The sequence below is a fragment of the Macaca thibetana genome, chromosome 6, assembly GCF_024542745.1.
Source record: "Macaca thibetana thibetana isolate TM-01 chromosome 6, ASM2454274v1, whole genome shotgun sequence".
Classification (NCBI taxonomy): domain Eukaryota; kingdom Metazoa; phylum Chordata; class Mammalia; order Primates; family Cercopithecidae; genus Macaca; species Macaca thibetana.
The window spans coordinates 117,303,243-117,314,972 of record NC_065583.1 but is presented as its reverse complement, the minus strand read 5'-3'; the positions used below and the strand labels follow the sequence as shown (position 1 = coordinate 117,314,972).

Genomic DNA, 11,730 nt, shown 5'->3' with positions numbered 1-11,730 from the left:
AGTAACAATAACCATTTGGGCGATAGGTAAGTGGGGAAGAATAAGACCTTGTAGAAGTTGAGAGAGTCCCTAGGAGATGTTAGTGCCCTTAATTAAGAATCTTTAATATAGATGGTAATTGAAGTCATAGAAGTAATGTAGTGTTTTTCTTTATTAGCATGAATTTGTACTTGCGTAGCCCTCTGCAGAATATTAGGGATTGTAGTAAGCGCCCATGCCCATTGGTTCATTAATAGTGACCTGAACCACAAATATGTATTTAAAATTTTTTCTTAAGCATTGTATCTTTCATGTTTGTGTCTCTTCTTCCTTTTCCCCAAAATTTGTTTTTTTAAATTACTAAAAAATACAATCCTTATGAAATTAACCTGGAACATGTTATCTGGGAGTATTTAAACCAAATGATAATTATCAAGTTCATATTGTAAAATGAAAATAATTATAATAAATTGCAATACTGTTTATTCTACCAAAATACAGTGGTTCTCAAACTCAGAATCGCCTGGTAGCCTTATAAAAACACAGTTTGCTACCCCGACTCCTTCCTGTATCCCTCCCAGAGTTTTTTCTTTTTTAAAAAATTGTTACTGATAATATTTGTACATATTTGTGTGGTATGTGTGGTATGTTGTTACATGTATAGAATATGTAATGATCAAGTCTCAGGGTGTTGGGGGTATCTATCACCTCAACTGTTTAACTTTTCTATGTGTTGGGAACATTACAAGGCCTCTCTTCTAGCTATTTTGAAATATATAATATATTGTTGTTAACCATAGCTATTCTACTTTGCTGTTGAACATTAGAACTTATTCCTTCTATCTGACTGTATTTTTGTACCCATTAGCCAACTTCTTTTCATCTTCTTCACTGCCACACACACACACACACACACACACACACAACCTTCCCAGCCTCTGGTGTCTGTCATTCTGTTCACTACCTCCATGAGATCAGCTTTTTTTAGCTCCCACATATGAGTAAGAATATGTTACAGTTGTCTTTTGTACCTGGCTTATTTCACTTAACATAATAACCTCTAGTTCTATCTTTGCTGCTGCAAATGACAATATTTCATTCTTTTTTATGGCCTGATAGTATTCCACTGTGTACATGTACCACAGTTTTCTTTATCCATTTGTCAATTGATGAGCACTTAGGTTGGTTGCTGATCTTTGCTATTATGAATAGTGCTGTAATAAACATGGGAGTGCAGGTCTCCATACTGATTTCTTTTTCTTTGGATAAATGCCCAGTAGTGGGATTGCTGGGTCAGATGGTAGTTACAATTTTAGTTTTTTGAGAAATTCCCATACTATTTTACATAGTGGCTGTACTAATTTATATTCCCACCAATAGTATATAAGAGATCCCATTTCTCTGCATCTTCACCAGCATCTGTTATTTTTTGTCTTTTTATTACTGGCCATTCTAATCGTGCTAAGATGATATCTCATTGTGGTTTTCATTTTCATTTCAAATGCAATTAGTGATTAGTGATGTTGAAGATTTTTCATATACCCCTGGGCCATTTGTATGTCTTCCTTTGAGAAATGTCTATTCCTTTGCCCACTTTTTAATGGGATTATTTTGTGGATTTTTTGTTTATTTGTTTGCTGTTGAGTTATTTGACCTCCTTGTATATTCTGGATATTAGGGTCTTGTTAGATGAATATTTTGCAAATGTTTTCTCCCATTCAGTGTATTTTCTGTTCACTCTTGTTTCCTTTGCCATCCAGAAGCCTTTTCACTTAATATAGTTCTAGTTGTCTATTTTTGTTTTTATTGCCTGTGCTTTTGAGGTCTTGGCTATAAAATCTTTGCCTAGACCACTGTCCAGAAGTGTTTTCCTTGTGTTTTGTTGTAGTAGCTTTATAGTTTTAGATATTATTTTTAAGTCTTTAATCCATCTTGACTTGATTTGTATACAGTGAGAAATAGGAGTCCAGTTTCATTCTTCTGCATATGGATATCCAAGCCAGAGTTCTTGATTCAGCGGGTCTGGAATAGAGCCTGTGAGTTTTCAGTTTAACAAGTGTGCTGATGCTGTTGGTCTGGGACCATACATTGAGAACCACTGCGTTAATATATTTGAGAGAAAATCAGAGAGGAGCTGAAGAGTAGTTTTAAGATTTATTAGCAATTGCATAAATAAAGCCCCACCAACCCCAAAGAGTTTTCCAACAATGGTTTGCTTTTCCCTGCTTAGCTGAATGCTTTTTCAGGGATTGTAATTTCAGCAGTAAATGTGAATATGTTTAAATAAATGTTATTTTTCCTAAGTAATTTGTTTTGTTATGGAAGAGCGATCTTTTTGTTCACCTCGAGAGACATTTTTAATAATGAATTTTTTTCTTTGTTGTATCCTCCCAACTCCTACAAATCCAATTATGTTTTTTCTTTAATTACTGAAAGTACTTGTTCATTGGGAAAAAATTTAAACAGTGTAGAAATACATAAGGTAAGCTGAAAATTTCTCCATGGCCCAGTTCCGTACCACAGTACTAAACCATACCCTCTTAAAGATGTTCACAAGCAACACAGCTGGCTATGTGAAGTTCAGAAAAATTTATATAACAAAGTATTTTTATCTTAAAATTCCTAAATTCAAAGAAGACAATTCAGAAGATCTATCCAAATTTTTGCTTTTTGAAAATATAGCTTCTAATTAATTTAGACTCAACTGGAAATCCAATTATATTAATACCGATTTATATATGGAGCTGTAGTTCTACACAGTGGTATTCATTAAATGTTCATTTCAGTCTTTGTCAGCTATTTCCTTTTAAAAAAACTTCTTTTTTTACTAATCAAAAGAGAGCTGGAGTAAATAGCTACTCCCTTTTAAAATATTAGCCAGCTTATATTTCACTGTTGTTTGATAGTTGTGCAGTAAAAAAACTTATTTAAGATATAATTGAAGTGTTACAGGCATAATAGTTTTCTTGGGTACAATTTCTGTATTTCATTGTTTCACATTTTGAGCAGCCCTAAGTGAAAACCAAATGATGTTCTAAATTAATATAGCTAAGGAAGCTCACCTTTCTTAAGATTTCTGTATTTCTCTACCATTTACTATAGGTTCTTATCTCTACCATTTATTAAAAGTTCTTGATTAAAGCACTCTAATTTAGTGTGACTGTGTTTGAGGAAGAACAGAATCCATTTTTTCCATTGAGTATTACAAATTGTGATTAAAGTTTCAGGGCATAACAAAAGTAATTTGTTTTCCCCTCATAACAAATGGCAAATATTAGAAATCAATAGTATTTATTTATAAACTATAAAAGTGTATGACTTTTAAATTTATAATTCCAATGTGGAATTTTAAAAACATATCTCTCATTTCTGGGATGTAAAACTGAGAACTTACTCTCAACCTCTTCCTGTCAGTGAAGTAGATATATTTGGTGTCAAGCTATTGATGAGGGCTTCAGTGGTGTTGGGACAGAGACTTCAATAGTAGTGATCAGGAGATAGGAGAGGCTGGGCACGGCAGTTCATACCAGTGATCCCAGCACTTTTGGAAGGCTGAGGTAGGTGGATCACTTGAGTTCAGGAATTCGAGACCAGCCTGGGCAATATGGTGAAACTTCATCTCTACCAAAAATACCAAAAATAAAAATAAAAAATAAATCTGGGTGTGGTGGCCTGTGCCCATAGTCCTAGCTACTTAGGCTGAGGTGTGAGGATTGCTTGAGCCCAGCGGGAGGAGGTTGCAGTGAGCCGTGATTATGCCACTGCACTCCAGCCCGGGTGACAGAGCAAAACTCAAAACAAAAAAGGGAATAGCAGATCACAGGGGAAGAAGGGGAAGGCTGGTAAAGAAGACTAACATGTTCCATGGTCCTCTGGAAGTGAGAGATGCCAGTGTTTGATAGCTAGAAGCTAAGTGGTCAGGAGAGTAAGGGTGGACATTATGGGAGAGTGAGGACATTACGTAGAACTTAAGTAGTGGGGAAAGAGGATCTGTGGATACCTCTTTGTTGTCCCTAAACCTTTTACTGTTAGTGGTGTCCTGTACTTTCTCATACATGGAGTTCCAGGGTTACTTTGTTGATCTACTCTGCCTCATGGCTTTCTGGGTCTTTTGAGTAACCATTGGACAGATTTTTGTTATCTTTTCTATTGCTTTGTGTATTTTGTTTTTAGGAATTCTCCAAGTAGTAGTAGAATTTATCCAGATCCCCCTATACCAGTGTTAATGCATGTCAAATATTTTCCCTGTAAACACTTTTTAAAACTGTTATTGATAAATAAATCACATACAGAAGTAGACACACCTGTATAACTACCACTGAAGTCAACAAATAGAACGTTCAGATGTAACACATACGTGGACATTTCTTGAACCTCTAGGCATTATATAAACATTTAAGTTTTAAGCTTTGAGGTGAAGGAGGACCAGCATGTAATTAGGACATTTGTACTCAATTAGCTTACCTGCACAGCAACAAATAACAGTTAAATCTCCAATATTTGTTCTTAGGCAGTGTTTAAAAAAAAAGAAAAAGTAGGAGAAGAAAGCCTAGGGAACCTTTTCCAAGCTTCTGACAAACAGTTTTAATGCTAGGCCTTCCTGCCAAGTTGATCCCACATGAACTTTTCCTGTTGAGACCTATTCTTTTTTGTTATACAAGTCAAACTCCTTTACTGGTCCTGTTATTGATCTCTGAACTAGAAAAATATATGTTTGGACTTAAAGTATGATGTACTCCTTTAAGAGGAAGGAGAGTGGGGTATGTGAAGCAAAACAGGCTGTTGTGTTTACCATTAGACTTTATCTAGACCTTCTCATTTCTCATTAAAATTTATATTTGACTTTTCTCTTGCTGGACTTACCTATGAACCCTTTTAAGCTAGTGGAGAGAGATATGAATCAATTTTCTCAAATTGTTATCTCCTTCTTAATGATTTCACGGTTATGGAAGCAATAGTAACAAGGTAATAGGCATTTTTTTTTTTCTATACTAGTGCTGTACTGTCTGAAGCATAGTTTTTTGTTCTTCTTTTTAAGTGCCCTCTACCACTGGTCATCACTTTGCTGAAGCTGGTAAGCTTCTGTGGCCGCACACTTTTAATGTGGGAAGCCTGGTAGGTTAAAAGAGAAATGTTGGAGAAAGCAGTATGAGAGAGAAGAATGTATAGTATACCTGCTGCTGGCCCAGATGTGCCTTGTTTCATTGCTTCTGACTCAATTCTGAGACATCTTGTGATAGATGACATTTTAATTTAGTAGAAAGTAGTTTTCTTATCCTGAATAATGTGGAGACCATATATATATATATATGTTGTCTTCCTTTTGTCTCCATTTCTTCCCATGTCTGTGGAGTTTTCACTACATGCACATAAACCCTAGCCTGTTGTTAGTTTGTATCTTTGACTTTGGGCAACCTTATTGCTTTTTTCCATGTGTTTTCTATGATACACAAGTTAATACATCATTTATATTTTTGTCTGAGGCTCTGAGGAGCAAAAGTTTTTATGTTGTACTGCAGTTTCCTCAAGCTTTGGCTTTCAAAACTCCCTTATCCTCAGGTACCTGCTTCTCATCTATGAAGGCATCCTTAAACACCATCGTCTAGAATTAGGACCATACCTGCAGTGTTGTTGTTGTAGTTATAGTCTTATTATAATGCTACTGACCAGGTAAATCCAGGCTATACAATTCCTAGCAGATGGAAAGCCCCTGTGAAAGCCTGGAAACTAGAAAGTGTTAATCAAAGAGAGCCCATGAAGGTGGAGAACAATGTGAGGCTAAATAAGGTCAGAGAGCTGAGCAGGAACCAGGTCATATATAGGGCTGAGTAAACTAGGATTAAGGGTTTGGATTTTTAAGTGTAATGGAAAGTTGTTGAAAGGTATTAACTTTTGCTTTAAAGCAAGAAAAAGATAGTAGGTTTTGTAAAAGCATTCTAGTGTGCTGTATAGAGAATGGATTAGAGGAAGTCAAGAGTAGAAGTTTCCTCTTTTGGGAAGGTAGGCAGTAGTTTAAACTCTAAACTCGAGACAGATTGGCTTGTTGCACAGTGTTAATAGTAGGAATATAGAGGAGTAGAAACAAGGAAAAAATTCAGAGATAAATTTGACAGAATTTGTTGATAAATTGAGTAAATGGAAGGGTAAATTGGAAGGGTAAATGAGAAGAAAGGTCAAAACTGAATGCCTGGTTTCTAGCATGAGTCACTGGGTTGATAGAGATGCTTTTTACTCAGATAAGGAAAACAGGAAGAGAGCCTGGTTTTGATTTTCCGTTTTGTTTTTGGTTTCCTTGTTTTTGTTGGGGAGGCATTCAGAAGTTTGGTATTGGATCTCTTAATTTTGAGATGATTGTGAGAGTGCCAAGAGTGGATGAGAAAGATGCCGATGTACTTCGGGTTCCAGAGCTTAGAGAAAGGTCATTGAGCATAAAGTTTTTCGGTCAACTGTAATACCTTATTATAAAACTGTAACAAAATAGTAACTATGTGTTTATATGAAGTTGTTAGTTTAATTACACATTTTTGTTTTGTTTTTGTTTTTGTTTTGAGACAGAATCTTGCTCTGTGTGGGGTGCAGTGGCTCGATCTCAGCTCACTGCAAATTCTGCCTCCCAGGTTCATGCCATTCTCCTGCCTCAGCCTCTCGAGTAGTACAGGCGCCCGCCACCATGCCCGGCTAATTTTTTGTATTTTTAGTAGAGACAGGGTATCACCGTGTTAGCCAGGATGGTCTCGATCTCTTGACCTCGTGATCCACCCGCCTCGGCCTCCCAAAGTGTTGGGACTACAGGCGTGAGCTGCCACGCCCGGGCACACATATGTATTTTTAAATGTGAAATTTTGCTTCAGAACTATTTTTTTCTTTTATTCTTGATACAATTTTATTCAAATGCTTCTTGCAGACTTTGACGTTGTGTCTTCATCATTATCAGTCAAAATTCCCCTTTGATCATGTAACACTGTTTTCCAGAGCATGTTATCTTCATTTTGTTCTGAGCTGTGTGGCATGCAAGACTTTTCTAGGAATTTAATCCCAAGCTACAATTACCTTTTCAGATAACTTCGGTAACATGAACAGAGTTGGCCTTTTTGATTTGTTCTTAAAATATATCTTCATCACCTGAGGTCGGGAGTTCGAGACCAGCCTGACCAACATGAGGAAACCCCGTCTTTGCTAAAAATACAAAACTAGCTGAGCGTAGTGGCACATGCCTGTAATCCCAGCTACTCAGGAGGCTGAGGCAGGAGAATCATTTGAATCCGGGAGGTGGAGATTGTGGTGAGCTGAGATCACACCATTGCACTCCAGCCTGGGCAACAAGAGTGAAACTCAGTCTCAAAAAAAAAAAAAAAAATGTATCTTCATGATTACCTTGTAATTATGTGTTGTATAGCTTTATTTTCATCAGTTTCCAATATCTACAATGGTGCTAGCTCCATAATTACCAGTTCTCTGATAAATTTCTTTATATCACTTAAAAAAAAAAAAACAATTCTGTGAAGTGACTTTTTAAGTAACTACTCAATCTTTTATTCAGCTGAATTTTTTTAAATTTTTTTCCAGACAGTTCTGTACCAGTCCTTGATCATCTCCTTTCCGTGGAAGCTTAGTATGTCTTCATTGGGCATTGTTTTTTATAGCAAAATCACACAGGATGGCACTTTCTTCTTATGCCATTAAATATAGATCATTTTAGTTATTTCTTGTAGTCTTAAAGATAATGGTTTTGTTGGAGGAGGGTGGTGCTGCTGTGTGTGTGTGTGCACTCAAAAAATGAAAAGAAAAAACAGGTAATCAGGGGAGTGGTTTAGTATATAAAAGCCTTTGTAAGGATCATTATGGAATGCAAAAAAAAGTCAACTTTCACTTTAAGATAGTGAATTTCAACTGTGGTTTTTTTTTTTTTTTTTTTTTTTTTTTTTTTTGAGACAGAGTCTCGCTGTGTTGCCCAGGCTGGAGTGCAGTGGCTGGATCTCAGCTCACTGCAAGCTCCGCCTCCCGGGTTCACGCCATTCTCCTGCCTCAGCCTCCCGAGTAGCTGGGACTACAGGCGCCCGCCACCTCGCCCGGCTAGTTTTTTGTATTTTTTAGTAGAGATGGGGTTTCACCGTGTTAGCCAGGATGGTCTCGATCTCCTGACCTCGTGATCCGCCCGTCTCGGCCTCCCAAAGTGCTGGGATTACAGGCTTGAGCCACCGCGCCCGGCCACAACTGTGGTTTTTTAGCTTATTTTCTTGCCAGTATTTTTCCGGGGAGCTAGATTTATTAATATACTTTTCCGTGACCATGCAGAGAATTACTGTGTAGAAAGGATGTATGTTTCCATTTAAATGACAAAAGTATTTGCAGGCTACATCTTGGGAAATATCTACAGGGGAAAACTTTTCTTTTTTTTTAACTAGGTAATGGGTTTATTATATTTTTATATTTTTTAAGTGAATAAATATTTTTAAAGTATTTTCTTAGTTTTCTAATATAAAAATATTGAGGTATAATACATTTTTTAAAAGGTTCTTTGGCATCTTCAACAATTTTTAAGAGTGTAAAAGGATACTGAGATGAAAAAGTATAAGAGATTTAGAGACTGTTAACCCCCTCATTGTTCAAATGAGAAACGGTGATGATGCTGACATTTAAGTAGTGCTCTGGCACATGGGGCAGGCCTTGTTATAAGCACTTTACTTGTGGGTACTATTATTCCTTCATGTTACTGATAAGGCAAGTGAAGCACAGAGAGGTTAAATTGACTTGCCCAAGACCATGTAGCTAGTCACTGGTGGAGCCACAATTCGAGGCTCTGATGCTGACCACAGTTTTCTGCCACTTTCATGAGGTCTGGAAGGGGTCAGAAGGCCTCTGCCATCTGGTTACTTCACCAGCTCTCTGTTCTCTAGCAATTTCACAGTCACTATGCAGGAGTCACCGAGGCCTCGAATCTGCTTTGCAGTCTTCATCCCAGATTCTGCCACCCTGAATGTTTTCAAGCATGGCCTTACAGTTGGCCTTACAAGGCCTTGATGTTTTTCAAATCTGTGTGCACTTCCACTTCAACCACACATTCCTCCCTTGTGATCATGCTCAAAACTCTAATATCCTGTCTTATTGTAACTTCACATTTTCCAGTTTTCTTACTCTCTACCACTAAACTTTTTTTTTTTTTTTTTTTTTTTTTTTTTTTAATGTACAGTGTCTTGCTTTGTCACCCATGCTGGAGTGTAGTGGTGCCATCATGGTTCACTGCAATCTTGAACTCTTGGCCTCAAACGGTCATCTTCATATCTCAGCTGGTACTGAGTAGCTGGGACTACAGGCGTGCACTACTGCCCCCAGCTAATTTTCTTCTTTTTTTGAAGAGACGGGTCTCACTTTGTTGCCTAGACTAGTCTTGAACTCCTGGCTTTAAATGACTCTTCCACCTCAGCCTCCCAAAGTGCTGGAATTACAGTCGTGAGCCGCCATGCCTGGCGTAAACCTTGATGTTTGCACTTGATGTTACGGGTTTTTCTTTTGTTTGTTTTTTCCACTGTTAACCCTATTTTCTACCTGACCCAACAGGTGCCCTGTGGTCAACTCAGACTTCTCATTAATACCCTCAGCTCTTTAAACCCCTCATCCTCAAACTCTACTAGCTTTTCAAGCTTCCAAGCCTGAATTGCCTGACTCAGTTTCTCCCTATGTGTATCTGCTTGGGGTGTAAAATATAGCAACTAAAAATGATAGAAGTGTACAGATTGAGGCTGTTACAAATCTAGGGCATTTAACTGCAGTTGGACCTCAGTGCCATTGAGCAATGTTTTTGTCTTTGGTCAAGACCCTCTATTATAAACATTGACCACTTGGCTCCAACTGCTTATCCACATGCCTAATACATAACCTCATCTTCTAATTCACAGAAGGAGGATAATTCAAAATGCAGGAACTTCCGCTTCCCACTGTGAGCCTCCAAGGGAGTCTGTACATCTGTGTCCTGCTGCCTCATGTACGAAGATATCCTTTGTGTTCAGCCCTGCCTCTGTTAGGATCTCACTTCATCCCATCTCTGGGATCCTGCTCCTTCACCCACCCCTTTGGCACCTGCACTTTCAGCTGCTCAGCCTCTACTAGTCCATTTCCCTCAGCCAAAAACACTCCTTCAACCCTGCACTCCCTCTGGTTATTACCCTATTGTTTCCGTCCCTGGACAAGCTGCTTGAAAGAATGGTCACTCCCCTTCCTCAGCTAGAACCTGATTTATCTGATTACTGGACTTTTGGTGCGGTTGGTCACCCTCTCTTCTTCAGGGATACCACTTTCATCATCTTCCTTCTCATGTCTTTGCTCTTTTTGTATCCCCTGTTGGATTGAGCAAAGTCACCAACCTAGTCAAGTCACTCACCCAAGATGAAACCCAACAGTCATCCTAGACTCTTTCCTCCCATTTATCTTCCATAGCCAATTAGTGCCAAATCCTGTGATGTTTACCCATTAAACATCTGTCAAACCTACCCCTTTCTCTTTATTCCCGTGGCCACCAAACCATTTCAGGCTGCTACCATCTCTTCTGATGTGGAGTGATCTTGGCTCCTCACCAACCATCATACTCCTTTATGTGGTTCTTTTTACTGCCTTGGGCAATAATGATGCTGAAGGGCCCCCCAGAGAAGAAGTCTATACCAGAAAACAAGAGTGACCAGAAGAGGCTAAGCTCACAGAAGCTAAAGAAGCAGAGTCTTCAGGAAGGGAGACCAGTGGTGTCCACCCAGCAGAGATATCTCATGAGATATACTGAAGTGTGGCCCCTAGATTGCAAAAATGAATGTCATCTGCCCGTGGAGTAGTAGGGTCGAAAGCTGCATTGCGGTAGGCTGACGGGAGTCCTGGGAAGCCTAGAAACTGAGAGTAGCTAGAGATGACTTCTTCCAAAAGATGAGCTTTGAGCTCTATAGAAGCAGTTTCTCAGCACAGTAAGGTTGAAGTCGTCTCCAGTCAAGCCTGGAGCACTGCCCTCTGAGTTTGGTCAGTATAAGGTTCTGGATTTCAGTCTTGGCTGTAGCTATTAGCAGCTGTGGGGACACTCCACCATCTCAGTCTTTATTGCTTGCCAATTGTAGCCGCTTTCAGCTAAGTTTATTCCTTGCTCAGGGGCTGTTCCAATTGTCAGCTCTTCCTCCTCTGGTAGGGAAAGTGGAAAACTATTCTTTTAATGTTACCACTGTTGTAGTCTCTACTGTTGTAGAAATTCTGGAGTAAGACTAATAAATCAGGGCTTGTTTCTTCCTTCGACTATTTCGATAAATTGTTGTTCTTTGCTTAACCCTGTTGAATGACCTAAGCAGATAAATACAGTTAAGGGGATATTTTATCTGGTTCTGGGTTTTATCTGTTTTTATGTGACTAAAAACTTGTTTAGTCTCTTAAATTACCCTAACTTGACTTAAACTTCCTGTATTTAAAATATAGTAATGCAAGAGTGACTTTAATTATTTATTAGGTACCATGTATAAATAGCATAATTATGGTCTGGTTGGATCTGAGAAAATTCTAAGGTGGTTAAGGTTGTGATTCATTTCTGTCTTGTGATTGCTATTATGAAAAAGTGTTACATCATCAATTTTAGCTTATGTAACTATTTTGAAAAGTTAATTGAAAATTTAGTCTGTGTTACTGCCTGCTTGGACTTTATAAAAGTCTATAAAATCTGCACGTTTATAGATTTACCCCCTAAATCTATAAAAATTAAAAAACACATACTACAATTTTTTTTAAGAT

General features: G+C 38.1%; 1 protein-coding gene across 4 annotated transcripts in view; it reads left to right on the top strand.

Moving 5' to 3' along the window:
* Nucleotides 1–11,730, top strand: part of IPO11 (importin 11) — a 230,911-nt gene that overhangs the window by 174,329 nt on the left and 44,852 nt on the right. The gene's annotated exons all lie outside the window — the stretch shown is intronic.